Genomic DNA, 16,966 nt, shown 5'->3' with positions numbered 1-16,966 from the left:
GACGATCAACTTACAAGTAATGTAGGGGAAGGAAACTAGCTAAAAAGACCAAATATAAGCCACAACTAATGGGGTCTCATTTGGGGGTTCTGTTCACGGATCTCGCTTTATAGTTACATCCCGCTTACACTATGTAAGTAAACAATAGACCACTTTCGAGTTCATCCGTCACCGGAAAAAACTCGTCAATTATACGCGCCTTTATGACGTCATTTACCAGATAGAGGGGGTCGCCTGTATCCCTGCACTATTTACGTTCATCAAGCGTCTTGGTGATCGTCATTGTGCAGGATAAACTAGAAATAATGGTTGTTCTGTAGGTACTTAATGACAATTCCCTAATGACATCAATGCTGATTGTCAATTTTGATAATTCAATTTGTCGTTTAATTCGTACAACATAGAATTATAGTTTTCCAACCACTCGCTCAACATTGGAATGGAAGTGACGACGCCCCTAAACGCACAAATGACGTTCACTAAAACCAGAGTTTTTGACGGAAATGCATCGAACTCGAAAGTTGTCTATTCTAATATTTTTGTAATTTCCTATGTCCCGCTAAACTTCATTTCCAGTTTTCACGGCACAATATTTTGACTATTAGTGACACTAACACTGTGGTATTTTCACGTGGGTATTTTACCAATAAGGCCATATCAGAGGCGGATCCAGGGGGTGGTCATCCGGTGCCGGTGACCACCCCCTGGGTTTGCAAAAATGGTGCACCATGTACCAAAAAATGGTGCACCTTGAACATTTTGAAAAATAAATTCGTCGATCAAATCAATTTGTCTATCGTTATCACCAGTCATAAAGTTGTCATTACTTACCTTAAGGCTAAATACATGTACCCTGACAGGTATGTTTATACAATGAACATGTAATCAACAATCGCTAATTACTTGGTCGATTTCTTTGATGTTTTAAAAGGTGTAAAAATGAAGAGACAGTCCTCAATCTTAGATGTTTTTAGCAGGTAATTTATACTTTTTTTACAAATAATAAATAATAATAATAATTTATTTTATTAAAGTGTCACATACTTGTCTACAGATTTTTTATACAGATTATATAATATACATTGCACAATAATAAAATAAGACAAATACCCAGCCTAGAAAGGCCTATGAGACACTATATATACAAATATATATCTATTTAACAAATACAAATTGAAAAAAACATAATAAAATGTTAACATTTTACATTACGTTTATCTAAAATTTTAAAGTTTGTATAATAACTTTTCTCGACCAAAAATATTTTTTTACTGTGATGCCAAAATTCAAAAATAATTTTAAAGTTTTAAAGTCACATAAATAAACTTTAAATGTTCGAACGCTCACATTCACAACTTGTTACACTCATTGGACAAACAATTTTGAGAATTGCATATATATTGGGATAATCAGGTTTGTTGCATTTTTAATGGTTTCAGCAGCTGACTTTGGCAATGTATCTGTGGTATGTTTCCAGAAATGCAACCACCTATATCTACTTGAATGTACTTGTACTTGAGTTGAGAATGTGAGCGTTCGAATAGTGAGCTCGGGTTACTGAAAACATTTTTACGTGCAACAATGGGCCAGGACCGACTAAATGGACTTGCACTGATTCACGTGCATTACAATTTAGAGTTAGAACTTGATGTTATAGTTGACATGTTTGCACGCAGGCATCCAAGAAAAATGAAATTGGAATCAATTTTATAAATAATGTGTAACTTTTGTCTTCTATAGTTGTAACTATTTTCATGATACCAATAAAAAAATTGAATTTTAATTTAAGATTTCAAAAGGTGACCACCCCCTAATAAATTCCTGGATCCGCCCCTGCATATATTTCGGTGTGTAGAAATACCGCAAAGGAATTCTTAAAGGCGCTGACTAAGAAGAAAGTTTTTGCATTAAGGACACTAAAACGATGTTTTAAGATCACAGAGAATATGGATATATAGGAGGATATGATTAAATACCTCATATCTGTAAAGTTAGGTATCAATAGATATTGTAATTTTGAAGTTAAATGACTTTTTAATCAACACGTGCCACTCGGCACGTGACCAACGGCTTATTGCAAATTCAATAATCATCATGTTCAATCAACCTAATCCAATACACAATTGTCTTTTTATCGTTACTTATTGATTAATTAATGGTTGTTGTTGAATAAACTTAACGGTTTAGCGTGGTAAATTTTCAAGTTTATGAAAGAAAAATTAAAAAAAAATGAATTTTGTGTTTTAAAACTTTGCCTTTGTTATATTTTGTTTTTAAGGAAATTGCTATGCAAGCTTTTTTTTAAATTAAAGAACCCTATTTTGAGATACAAATTGAGACAAAAATGCTTTTGAGATTTCGTTTCCTTGTTAACAACACAAGAGTTTACATATATTATCATTATACCTTGAATGAGTGACATATGCATGAGAGTATGTGGTGTCCGTGGGGTTCTTCAAAATCCGATTACAGAAGTAATGTAGAAAAACCCCAAGAGGTAAAATTATATTACGTTTTAAAAAGAGACTATAAATCATAACTGTCTCCTATGAACAATAACTTTAAAACTGATGTCAATGCTTTTTTTTAACAATTCATCTTTATTTCAACAATTGAAGATGAATACCATTTTATTTTATAATGTAATAAGCATCGTGATGTAAGAAATATAATTCACAATGTGCAGGCGCGAATCTAGAGCTTGAAGCGGAGGTTTGGGGGAGGGGGTACGTGATAAATGTTTAGAATACTAGAGAAGTTTTCTTGTTATATAAAACCATACGTTTTTCAATAAATGGCAAACTTTTTGTTCATCCGGCATATGGTTACTCTAAATAAACTTTTGATTAGTTTAATTATTTGATTACAGATCGTATCTACCCGTTTTGCAATTGCTGTACCACCCTAAATGAGGTTAATAAAGATATGTATAATAAAATATAGAGGTAGCAGTCTTGGATTGTCTTAATTAAATCCTTTGATCCTCTAATTATCAAGTTACCCTCTGGCCAATGTAATTATGACTTGTGTATATTTAAAGAAGTTACTTATATATCTTTATTCTCATAAAGCAAATGCATTACATCGGTACAGAGATAACAAATACAACAATAAATATTTACAATATGTACAAAACAAGCGAGAGAGGTTACAAAAGTTACAAGCCAGGAGTACAAGCACGGGCCGACAAACACAAGTATTTATATTTTCTATAAAAAAAACAAAGCTTCTTCAGAACTGGTTTTCTTGTACTTGACATAACGTCAGAGAATTTAACTGTATTTTGCCGTTTTGTAAAATATGCAGTTAAAAACTCTTTTCGTTTTTGATTGAAAAATTTGCATTCAAATATAAAATGATATTCGTCACCTATTTGTCGATTGTTACATAGACTGGAAAAGCGGTTTTCTCTGATTACGTTTTGCCATCTTCCTGTTTCAATCGGCAACTTAGTATTAGTCGTTTGAAATCGACAAAAAACAAAAGCGTCTTTGAAGTCCAAAATATTAAAATATTCTTCAATTTCAAGTTTTTTTTTTTTAATTTTTGTAGTTTATACCTTTTGACGAATTTTGAATGAGGGAATTCCAGTTCTGAATATATTGATATAGCAATCTCTGCTTTATGACAGTTTTTAACCATTCTTTATTGTTTTCTTCAGTTCAAATATTTCTTCCTGTTAGACTATATCTACTATTAAAGATTAAAAAATTTCTAAATCTAGACTGCAGAAAATTATTCTATAATGGTTATATCTTGCCACTTATTGATTATTGTTGTATAGTGTGGAGTAGTTGTAGCAGTGAGGGTTTAAAAAGGATAGTAAAATTACAAAAGAGGGCTGCTAGATTAATACTAGAAACAGACCCATTCGCTCCTTCTGCACCCTTATTCAAACACTTAAACTGGATGACAGTTGAACAGAGAATAAAATATCATAAGTTAGTGATGACATTTAAGTGTATTAATAATGATGCCCCATCATATCTTACTAACAAGTTTCATTATGTTTCAGACAGAAATCCGTACCCCTTGAGAAATGCTGTTCAAGGAAACCTCATACTCCCTAAACCAAAAACAGAATTATTCAAAAAATCTTTTATGTATTCTGGACCATTCTTGTGGAATAATTTGCCAATACCGTTAAGAAATATTACAAATATTAATTCTTTCAAATACAAAATAACAGATCATTTATTGAAATCAACCTAGCTGTATAAATAATATAAAAAACTGATCATGTCATCATGTTTATTTTTTCATCACATTTTATCAAGTTGTATTGAACATTATTATCACACTTGACTTTTTATGCTAATGTATGTATGCAATGTACTAGTATATGTTTGTGTTTTGTTTGATTTTTCATTACGAGGGCCTCAGGGAAGATTAGTTATATAGCTAACTGTGTAACCCTCTTAAAATAAAGTATTGTTGTTGTTGTTGTTGTTGTTATTAACAAAATTTTGTGACTCCCATATGTTTGAGAAACCACAATCTTGAAAGATTTTTTGTATAAACAAGATCCATTTTATCTGGTTATTATGTAGCGACAACGTGTCACCCTATTCAATATATATATATATAGTAAAGATAACATTAAAAAATATTTTAAGATTTTCAAGCGGTGTGGTTGGGTGTCATGTTGACAGGGGGGGGGGGGGGGGTTCACCTTAATTATGATTAAAACATGTTTTTTGTACTGCCTCTAATCAACAGAAACTAAAATCTCATTAATGAAAATGAAAAATCAGAATATATTTTAATATAAAATTTGTAGAACAGAAGTTAAGTATCCCATAAAACATAATGAATCATTATACATGCAGAGACCAAAGCAGCAAAGATATAGTCAATAGAATCTATTTGCATTTGCCTATGTTCTATCCTTATAAAACCTTGCTGTGAGGCATGGTCCCTGACATCAGAAAAATGAATGAAGTATTGGCAACTGGACGTTAAGCAACCAAATATAAATCCTCACTTTTCCGTGAAGTGTTCACAATTATTTGTCTTTTTAAAATTAAAAGGATTAAAAATTCCCAAACTGAAAAGAGTTGAAAATACTTTATTACTTTAGAAGTAAAAATTATAACAGACAGAATAAATACGGCAACAATTTGAAATACCATATATACATGTTTAAACAGTTTACTAGCAGATTATGAACGGGTCAAGGTTGAGCGAACGTGAATTTCTACCTATTACACTAAAAAGGTGACAATCAATTTTTTGAGGCACGTGTCGAATACACATTAGATAACTTTCTAATTAAAAAAGGTATAATTGTAAAATTTAAAATTATGAATTTTTACAAAGTCTATTTTTATATGCCATGTCCTTTGTAACAGTTGTATCATTCCATCAGGTCCTTAGTGCACATTTTTGTTCTTAGTGCACTAAGGAGGTCCTTTGCGGTATTACTACGGACCCCATATATGAGGGGGGATAGGAGGGGTCTTGATCCCGAAATCCCGGACCTAAAAAAACGAAATCCCGAGGTCCCGAATTTAAATAAAGCAAATCCCGACATCCCGAAATCCGAAAAAAAGGATTCCCGGATCCCGAAAGGGTCAATCCCGAAATCCCGAGTTTAAAAACACCAGATCCCGGCGTCCCGATAAAGGTCCTATCCCCCCTCATATATTTGAAGCTGTTCAAAATACTGTACATTATAGGTACGTGTATCAGATTAAACAATAATTGTCATATATATAAAAAGAATAAGTAATCTGGTATGAAATATGTCCACTGGAACGACCGTGCAAGTGCTATATATATATTATAGCCAGTCAAGGTCGTTAAAAACTTCCATTTGTTGTTGTCCACTGAAAATAAGCTCTTGAATACACGAATCCCCGTTTTATTAATGCCAAATTTATTTGTTAGTATTTCTTATTCTTTTTCTTATGATTTTATCATATTTTTTGTGTGAAATTTTCTGTGTGGTTGAACATGAAATTGCCTCCGATGCTACAAAGAAAATTTGTTTAATGTCAAATGTTGCAATATATGCTAAGTATTACACGTGGACAGGATGTTCCCCAAAAAATAAGTTATACACACCCCGAGGGTACACGCTAGTGTCATATGGAAAATTACTGGGTCACCTGTAAGATGGTAATCAGCCATGCAACTAATCAGGTTACTTAACTGACCATGTCACTTCAATTTAAAGTTTATCGGTAGATCAAAATGATAAATTCGTTTTAATTAAACATTTCAGATCTAAAGGATTTATCATTATAATGAAGTGAAATAATTAAACCATATCGTATTATTTTCAAAAGATTATTTATTTTCATATTTTTTTTTATCTATGCCGGGAAAGAATTGAAAACTGTATTTATAATTTTTAAATTTATTTTATAAAAAAATCCGTGTAGGTCTCATGAAATGGAACCCACGCATTCCTACTTAAGATTTATAAAGGAGTAGGTTCAGTAAGACCCCTTTTCGGCCCCAAAATATAGCAGTTTTACTAAATTGTATAGTACTAGAACCGAACACCTGTTTTGGGATATATATACATATAGTTAATTTACCGTAAATAACTGCGAGAAAATGAATAATACACACGTTGATAATTGTCTCTTCTCTGCTTATTAACTTGCATGCAATATTTTCTCTGATTTACTTGTGAGATCACCGACACTAATAATAATTACCTAAAAAAATAGGTGCTCCTTACTGGGAAGATCATATCGGATCCTATCAATTTATTGGTTCCATTCCCCCAATTAAATGAGTCTACACGTCTCCTTAGAAAAAATGCCTTGCAATGCGTCTGAACTACTAAGTACTTCCATATAATTTCGAAAACAGATAATAATCTAATTTCACTGGATGAGATTGGGCTGACGGATTTTTAAATGGAAATGTATTAATTTTTATTTATAGCACAAGTTTTACAAGGCAAGCATAAAGCATAAAGATTTATTTAAAGTCGGTTATACATATAACAAGATTATTCACCCTTTTCGCCCTACAAATCAAATGGTTGCCTCCTTACACCTACACGAGCTAAAACATATACATATGAACACATTTGATATCATTTATTTTGTGTGACAACTCTTCACCAATGACCTGAGTGAAAGGTTGACATGGGCAGATCCAGAAATTTCCATTTTTTTAATAATTGTTTTTTGGGGGGGGGCAGAGGGGGATGCTTGCTCCAGTCATGCTTCAGTGATTCGCTATATAATCAACAAAATATTTCACACCAAAAAGGGGGGGCGGGGCTTTCTCCTTAATAAGAAATCTCTGTTTTCAGGCATAGGCTATGAAAACGGCTAATGAGTTTTCAGATGCTTTACATTAAAATACATCATGTACATACATGTGACATACACAATTATATATAAATGTAGAATCAAATCTTGATAAATGTATGTAGTTGAAATTGTTAGCTTTAAACATTAAAAAAATGAACTCCCAAAGTTTAAACACAATTAAGAATGACCATGTACATGATGTAGTCTGTAATGTATGCCATTGCCATGAAGCTAGATCATTGTAGGTAAACTGTCATCTTTTTCCTTAAATCTTTGTCGCCAGTCACCCCAAGTTTGATTTAAATTAGGGAGCTACCATTTGATTTTTATGGGGGGCTAGGATGAAATTTGAAAAAAATAGGCAGAACAGGAGTTTTGACAGTCAGGGGACTTACTGAAATACGTGATTTTTAAATCACTTATTCGAGTAGCAAAATTGTGGTTTTGTCACAAATTGAAATTTTGTATTTTTTTCCAAATTTTAAACACATCTGGTTTAAATAATATCTTTTAATTAGTAAAATTAAAAAAAACAATTTAACTTTTTGCTTCTTTTAAGTAGAAAGGTTTCTGCCTTTGATGCTACTGTTCGGGGGTGTTGAAATTAGTAGGGATAATTAAAAGAATGATACTTAAAGAAGTGATTTTTGGGAAGGAAATTGAGGTCTGATACTTAAACAAGTGATTTTTATGTCATTATCCTAGATTCAGTACAAGGTCATCACCTGAAATGACCTGGTCATCCTAGACAACACAGATGTTGGTTCTGATAAGTTTAGAAACATAATTAGTCCCTGGATCATTAGTATTCTATATTTAAAGCTACAATAAAATTAAATCACTTCTTCTAGTGATTAATTTGTACTACTTAAATAGGTGATTATTAAAGAAAGACAACTCTAACTTCCAACCTTTATGGAAATAATGTTACTTAAATCAGTGATTTAGAAAATCACTCATTTAAGTAAGTCCCCTGACTGTTTGAGAAAAAAAAAAGGCAGAATGAGACACTAGCAAAAAAGTCAGGACGACAATTTAGGTAAAAAAAGTCAGGATAAACTCAAAAAAAAAAGAAGGCAGGAACGAACAGAGTGAAAAATAAAAAGGCAGGACAGAGATTACAGCTAAAAAAAAATGCAGGATAAAATTTTTCATCCTAGCCCCCCCCCCCCCCCCCATAAAAATCAAATGGTAGCTCCCTTAGTCAAGTATATATCTACTCTATTAGGTCTCTAGTTTGGATAGTGTATAACTTGGTTTTCGCATAATTACTTTTAGTATAAGTTAACAGAAATCTATGAAACTCAAACACAGGGTTTGTGACCAGAGTTTTTGTCCAGAGTTTAGAAATTACATGAATTAGGGGCCAAAAGGGGCCAATATTAAACTTTGTTTGATTTTATAGAAAATTGAATTATTGGGGTTCTTTGATATATATATTCCAAATCTAACTGTGTATTAAGCTTCCTAGTTTTTTGGTCCTGTTTAAATTGGTCTATCTTAAGGTTCAAAGGGTCCAAAATTAAACTTATTTTGATTTTAATAATATTTAAATTCTTGGTGTTCTTTAATCATGTTAATATGCTGAATCTGAATATTTACTTAGATTTTTAGTATGGGCCCAAATTTCAAGTTGGTCCAAATTGGGGTCCAATATTTTACTTTGTTTGATTTCCAAAAAATTGAATATATGGGGTTCTTTGATATGCTGAATCTAACCATTCATTTAGATTTTTGATATTTTGGCCCGTTAACAAATTGGTCCACATTGAGATCTAAAGGGTCCAAAATTGAACTTTATTTGATTTCATCAAATAATGAATTATTTGGGTTCTTTGATCATGTTGATATGCTGCATCCAACCATGTATTAAGATTTTGAATATTGGACCATTTTAGAGGTTAATTGTCAATTTAAAATTTTTAAGTACTTGGACCACATTCATTCAATGTCAGAAACCTATGCTGCATCAACTATTGAATCACAATCCAAATTTACAATTCAGAGTTGTATCCATAAAATTGAGAATGGAAATGGGGAATTTGTCAAAGAGACAACAATCAGACCAAATAAAAAAACAACAGCAGAACATACCTGCCAACTTTTGAAAATGCCCATGGGGGTTTTAGCGCGCGACAACAATTTCAAAGTTTAAAATTCTTTGCGACGACTATTTTGCGCGAAAAAGTGTCATTTTTGCATGATTTGTAAGATGAGCTTACATCCCTTTTTTTTAAGTTTATTTGCATGATTCTAGTTATTATATCAGCAGAAAATATAAACATGTAGCTGTAAGACCAGGAATTATTTTCATGTGTAAGGATACTAAATAGTTGTTGACTTTTCCAATTTAAAATTATACACAAAGAAGGACTTTTATCAGGTTGGGAACAACACATAGGGATCCCCCCTCAATGTTAGGACATTAAAAACCACTTTTTAAGTACAAATGAGCATTCATATTATTTGAAGAAACTTTTCCCAAAGAACTGTACAGCTTATGATCTATCATTGTCTATCTGGTATTATATGGTCAACACATGTCCAAGAATTTTGATATGTTCTTGGCCTTATATCTTCTTTATTATTCAAAATAATAGGACTCTTCATTTAGAAAAGCTGTTCCAAATATAATGTCAGAATTTCCCATTTTTAAGTTAACAAATCTACATTTTCCTATTTAATTTTTACAAGAGTGACCCCTTGACTAAGGGTTGTCCCTCATTTAAGGGATTCCTCATGTTGATGTGGGGGGGGGGGGGGGGGGTTCCATGTGGAAAATAATGAAGAGTACATTATCCTTTAAATGATTGAATACATAAATAAAATTATGTTACAGTAAGTGTACATGTTATGTCAATAAATTAGTGAATAAACTACTATTTATTATATTCATGGTAGTACTGCATCATTGAAGTTTGTCAATCAGCCATGCTTTTATTCTTATTCAGTGTAAGAACCTCCTTGCAGTTGAAAAATCATTTGCCATGTTCACGTTTTTACAATTCTGACCAACAAACAGAGGAATACAACACAAGTTCAATATCTAGCATGTTAAAACAATCTTGAGAGAAAACGTTTTTGATTGGCTGATTAATTTGATCATGAGAAACGCACAATTTGATTGGCTGAACACGATTTTCCTCCATTGGACACAGTTCAAAATCGGGAACAACAATATTTTTCGTGTAAATTTTCACCAAATCGTGTTTTAGAGGGTTTTTCAGGAACACGATCGTGCAATCGTGACAAAGGGTCAAAATCGTGTAGTACACGCCTAAATCGTGAAAGTTGGCAGGTATGGCAGAAGGTCACCAACAGGTCTTCAATGTAGCAAGAAATTCCCGCACCGGAAGCGTCCTTCAGCTGGCCCCTAAACAAATATATACTAGTTCAGTGATAATGAACGCCATACTAATTTCCAAAGTGTACACAAGAAACTAAAATTAAAATAAAACAAGACTTACAAAGGCCAGAGGCTCCTAACTTGGGCCAGGCGCAAAATGCGGCGGGGTTAAACATGTTTGTGACATCTCACCCTCCCCCTATACCTCTAACCAATGGAGAAAAGTTTGAATTGAATGTTGTGTCCATACTTGCTCCAACTGTTCAGGGTTTAAAGTGTACGTTTGTATCAAGCTGAGCCATGCATAGCATTCTTATTGGTTATTTATATATTAATTTGAAATTTTGACGAGTGAGACACATACAGATTATACAGTGTAAACAATATTTCAGAGTTTAAGGTAGTCAAGCAAAACAAATCATAGAAGAATAGTTGAATCATGTTTTTGTTGTCCAATGAAAAATTAGTACGAACACCAAGAAAAAGTATGGGAATGGTTGTTTTTTAAACTATTGACCAGGGTGAAAGTCTTTGAAAGTCATGACTGACAAAAAGTTTGTGAAATGAAATAGCACAAATATTCCATTCTTATTAAATATTATTGTATATAAAGAAAATACTGATGTTTAATAATAGTTTTTACCCTTTTTATGTTTTATAGGACAAGAAATATAGAAAAATAATGAAAAATATAAACAGTTTCAATAGAAATGAGCGACAAAACAAGATAAACAGAATACAACAAGGCCTAAATGGTAAGACCACTTCTATATACTGTAAATTCAGAAATTATTGCTTGCCTTTATTATTGTGATTTTTCAGGGAATGGACAACTTATTGTGATTACAAAAAAAATCTGCATCAATTATATATCATGTATATACATGATATATATATGTTTCTGTTATCAAAATATGATTTCTTATTTTTGCGATACTCACCCAGTCACATTAATCGCATTACTAAAAACCTCTGGATAATTTCTGAATTACAGTAATAAACATGATAAAAGTAATTGCCTTTGAATGATGACTCTTATAAAAATAAGAAGATGTGGTATGGTAAATGAGTGACTTATCCACCAGAGTTCAAAGAAGTGGATGCAAGAAATTAAAGGCCAATGATGGGCTGGCCTTCAATAATGAGACAACACTTCCTTTATAGGTCAGCCAATAAAGATCCCAACATGAAAAGATTTAAACAATCCAATTTAGTTCAACATGTTCAAAAACAATAACAATTAATAAAAAAATATCATGTCTGTGAGCACTCAACCTCTTACCTGACCATAATATAGGACAGTGGTTCAAATAACACAGCATATGAACATTCTATAACAACTTTTGCAAGTGGCTAAACTTTAAATATCACTGCAAGGCACTAAACAACGAATATTAAATCTTGGACACAAAGCACTGAAATAAGAGAACTCATATAAAGCATGACAAGTAAGAATATCAAATGAAAGTTTCTCAAATGTTAAAGTCATATGAAACGAGTGAGTGATGAAAAATAAAGTTTGTCCAACTTTTGAACCAATGCATGTATACATCATAAACTTAGTCCTCTGTGCACGATTTTATCATTATTTTCACAAGTATATCATATAAATCGTCAATTTTTTTTTCTCTCTGTTTGTTATGATTTAACAAATAATGCTGCTCATTAAATGCCGTGTTTTGAAGCTGAGTTTTACCGATTGCCACCTTATAGTAAACAAATCACAAAAAGCATGGGTATTGAGCACATGTTTAACATGTATAATCAGCTATTTGTTTATTTCAATGACAGATCCTTGCATATTGTGGTCACCGGATTTTTACGAGGAGGGTTACGCTCGGGTCACTATGTATATGGAAAATATGTATCGGCGAATTGCTTCCTGGAAGCAAGCAATTAAAAATAAGTAAAAAAACATAATTATTATACATATTTTTTTTTAATTTGAGGTTTCTTATGACTTTAATTAAAACATGATAAAATAAGCCTATTTATATTGCTGTTTTTTTCTCCATTTATCATGTTTATAACTTTTTATTTTTATTTTGTGTATTTATAGGTCAGATATCTTGGTTTTTATGATCATCGTCAGGTCCTGCAAGTCTATACTGAAGAGGAAACTTATTTGTTAATACTTTTCTACATAATGTGCTAATTGGATTAATTAATGTGAAATGAACTCAATTGTGTGTTTTTCTGGAAAAAGAAATAGAAAAAATTCTACAAAATTGCTATAAACAAAATGGAGTACTATCAAAGATGCACAAGGACACAATGGTGTAAAATGTAACAACCTACATATTCACTGATGGATTATGGAGAAATTAAGAAAAAAAATAGTGTCTTTGTCATGTTTGTTGTCGAAATAAACACATGCGTTATCCATTTATGTACATAATATTATGTACATGGCTCTCCATCATATCAAATATACAGAGAAGATGTTTGAAGAACAAGTTGCCAAAATTTATTCAACCAATTGAAGGAAGATGTCTTGTGAATGGAATTATTTATGCACTGAACTGTTATGTAGGGGGTAGAATAATTATACACAGCAGCTGAAACAGAAGACAAGTTAATTTGACATGAAAAGTGTTTATTTTATATAATCTTTTGTATCAACATGATCAATAATTCAGTCTAGGAGAAAATATATTTATACTGTTTGTCAATGTTTGTACTGTTATGAAATTTTTATAGAGGAAAAACATTTCCTTAAGGGAAATTTGATGTTCAGAAATTTCCTTAGAGGAAATTTGAAGAATAATGATTTCCTTAGAGGAAATTTCCTCAAAGGAAAATTTGAAGCGGCAAATTTCCTCAAAAGAAAAAGAATTTCCTCAAAGGAAATAATTATGCAGCAAATTCCCTAAGGGAAATCTTTTTCCCTTGAGGAAAACTCTTTTTCCTCTGAGGAAATTGTTGAAAAAAGGGGCATTACTTTTTCAACAGTGGTGCTAGAGCCAAACATTTTTAGGACAAATATCAGAGAACCTTAGATATATTATTGCTGTATGTTTATGCTTATGAAATTAGATATATTATTGCTGCATGTTTATACTTTTGACCTTAGATACATTATTGCTGTATGTTGATTGTCACTTGCTTATGACCTTAGATATATTATTGCTGCATGTTGTTTTTTTAAATGCTTATGACCTTAGATACATTATTGCTGTATGTTGATTGTCACTTGCTTATGACCTTAGATATATTATTGCTGCATGTTTATGCTTATGACCTTAGATATACTATTGCTGTATGTTGATTGTCTTTTGCTTATGACCTTAGATATACAATGTATTATATTGCTGCATGTTTATGCTTATGACCTTAGATATATTATTGCTGTATGTTTTATTGTCACTTGCTTATGACCTTAGATATGTTATTCATGTTATTTGTGCAGGTTTATTGACACTTGCTTGAGTTATTTTATTGCTGTTTGTTTAATTTTCTGTTTTTGTTTTACACATTTTACTTGATGGTGTTATCTCAGTGAAAGATGAAATATTAAAAGACAAGTGCCTTATTTGTTATACCAATTGTAATGTTTTGTCTTTTTGAAAATGATATTCTCAAATGTATATAACTTAAATTAAGAAGTGTTGAAATTAAGTAAGGATATGGTATGTGATTGCCAATGAGACAACTAAAAACCAGAGATAAAGGTATTTTCAGCCAGTGACTGAACAGCCGTCAACAATGAGCAAGACCTATCAACATTTAAATGTCTGCATGAAAAAAACACAAAAACATTCAAATGGATAAACATAAGACACTGTGTGCAATGGTGTGAAAGCTATATATGCAAAACTATATACTGAAAATTCAGAAATTATTGCTAGCAATTGTAAGTGCGATTTTTCTCAATTTCATCATTTTTTTGTGTGCAAAATTTAGAACAATCCTGTTTAGTTCATAAAAAATTTCAATATGCAAGTGTATATTATTGTGATTATAACCCTGTCACTATTTTCACAATAATAAAAACAGCAATAATTTCTGAATTTATAGTGTAGTTAAATTTTTGACACGTAGTGATTTACTTTCAATTAAGCATGCCAAGACAAAAATCGTAGAACACACAATTATATATTTCTACAATTAAGATTCAAAGAAATACTTGTACCCATAATAACTTAGTCCGTTTTGTGAAATTGCTTCACTCATGCAATTAGAGGATTTTTTTTATGTTTTCTTTTTAGTTATATCACTTCCCATGTGAACAATTATTGTTCCCATGGGAAAACATATTGTTCCCAAGTGAAAAATTATTGTTCCCATGGGAAAAATTATTGTTCCCATGGGAAAAAATATTGTTCCCATGGGAAAAAATATTGTTCCCATGGGAAAAAATATTGTTCCCATGGGAAAAGTATTTTCCCATGGGAAGAAAAGGAGTTCCCTTGGGAAGAAAAGTTCCCTTGGGAAATTTAAAGTTTCCCTTGGGAAATTTAGAACTTCCCATGGGAACAAACAATTTACTTATGTTCCCATGGGAACTTTAAAGTTCCTATGGGAACTCTAAACTTCCCATGGGAAAAGTAATTTTTCCCATGGGAACTTTCAATGTTCCCATGGGAAATTCTAATATTCCCATGGGAATTATCAAATTTCCCATGGGAAATGTACTTTTAATCAGCTGCAGTGACAAGAGTGACAACAGTGACAAGTTGGGACATATGGCATTTTTTTAATTTTTCAATAATCTATCACTGGACAAATTTTTTTTTTGATATCTTGTAAACCGACAAAGTCAGATTTGCCGATACCGGAATGGCAAATTTGTCCCGCACAGTGTTCTATACATACAATAAATTAAAGTGTATTTTGAAATAATTATATTAAGTATATCAAACATTAAACACAATTTATTGAAGCATTACTTTATGCAGTATAAATACATGCAACATTTTGTTTAAATGGAAAATAAGGATGTAGTGTTTTAATGCACGACAGACAATCCCTACGCGCACTTTGTAAATATTAACAAAGACACAGTGATTGTATTGCTGTTCATCATCACAAAGGTGATCACATAGAAAAAGCTCACAGCTCACTAACAGTTCAACACGGTCCCTTACAACGGTCCGGACAAACTCGGGCCTAGTATGACCTACAGGTTCACATGACGACCACTAGCGGTACAATTTCTACATGTATACATAAACAAAGAGTGATTGTCGAAAACAATTTTTTTCTTTCAATTTTAGCATTACATATAGTGGCAGCTGAGGGGGAATAAAAAAAAATTATTTTTTTCTCCAAAAACTGGAAACAAACTTTTAAAAAATCCATAGCCCCTCCCCCCCCCCCCCCCACAGAAAATCAAATGGTTGCTGCCTTAGTATGACCTACATGTTCACAAGACGATCACTAGCGATACAATTCCTACATGTATACATAAACAAAGAGTGATTGTATTGCTATTCTTCATCTCAAAGTGACAAAGACGACTTTAATACATAGCAAAAGCTCACCTGTCATTTCAAGTTCAACACGGTCTGGACAAACTCGGGCTTAGTATGACCTGCAGGTTCAAAAGACGACCATTAGCTGTACAATCCCTACACACAATACGTAAACATAAATAAAGGCACAGTGATTGTATTGCTATTCTTCATCTCAAAATCACAAAAATTACTTCGACACATAACAAAAATGTTCTGCTGACCTCCGGTACAACATGGTCACTTACACCGGTCCAGGGAAAACTCTCCTTTGAACCCGGATGTAGATAATAGACAAACATTAAACACATCATAAATTGAAATTATTGACTTGAAATAATGGTTTGTGCAAAACGTCCAGCGGCAAATATGTCATAAAAAATTAAATAATTTACTTTACTGCAGACTTATTTCTTAGTGTAAATATCGCTTTATTGGAAGACATACACCTTTCGAAATCAGTCCATCACGAATATTCAGCCTTGCCAATAAAATTCGAAATTGAGGGCACATGTTATGTTACCATATATATTTACATATCTTTAAAGCACGGCCATGAGGTCAAGGTTAGGTGGCAATGACTGACTGACAAGTTGTCGTTACGAATAACATAGTCGATACATTTTTTTAGCTCTCAAATATGAATGACTCCATATATACACGACAGTTTTGCGCACAAGATAGTTACTCCTGTGCACAAGTTAGTAACTCGTACGCACAAGTTGTGTAACTTGTGTGCATAAGATAGTACTTGTGCGCGTAAGTTGTATTTTATTTTTGCATGGCACTCCATGGCTTCCGTACAGTTGAGACAAAATATTGAAAATAATAAATGCCGACGAAACATTTAGGAAAGAAACTACAAACCAAAATATATGTTCTATAATGGA

General features: G+C 32.2%; 1 long non-coding RNA gene across 1 annotated transcript; it reads left to right on the top strand.

Annotated features, from left to right (window-relative positions):
* The first annotated feature begins 6,836 nt into the window (after positions 1-6,836).
* On the top strand, positions 6,837-13,295 carry LOC139482083 (uncharacterized). Its single transcript, XR_011654766.1, has 3 exons — positions 6,837-6,880; positions 11,285-11,378; positions 12,683-13,295. It is a non-coding gene; the product is annotated as an uncharacterized lncRNA (long non-coding RNA).
* The last annotated feature ends 3,671 nt before the right edge of the window (positions 13,296-16,966 follow it).

Source organism: Mytilus edulis, chromosome 7, assembly GCF_963676685.1.
Source record: "Mytilus edulis chromosome 7, xbMytEdul2.2, whole genome shotgun sequence".
Classification (NCBI taxonomy): domain Eukaryota; kingdom Metazoa; phylum Mollusca; class Bivalvia; order Mytilida; family Mytilidae; genus Mytilus; species Mytilus edulis.
Note: the sequence above shows the minus strand (reverse complement) of the source record. Positions and strands in the feature narration are given on the sequence as shown.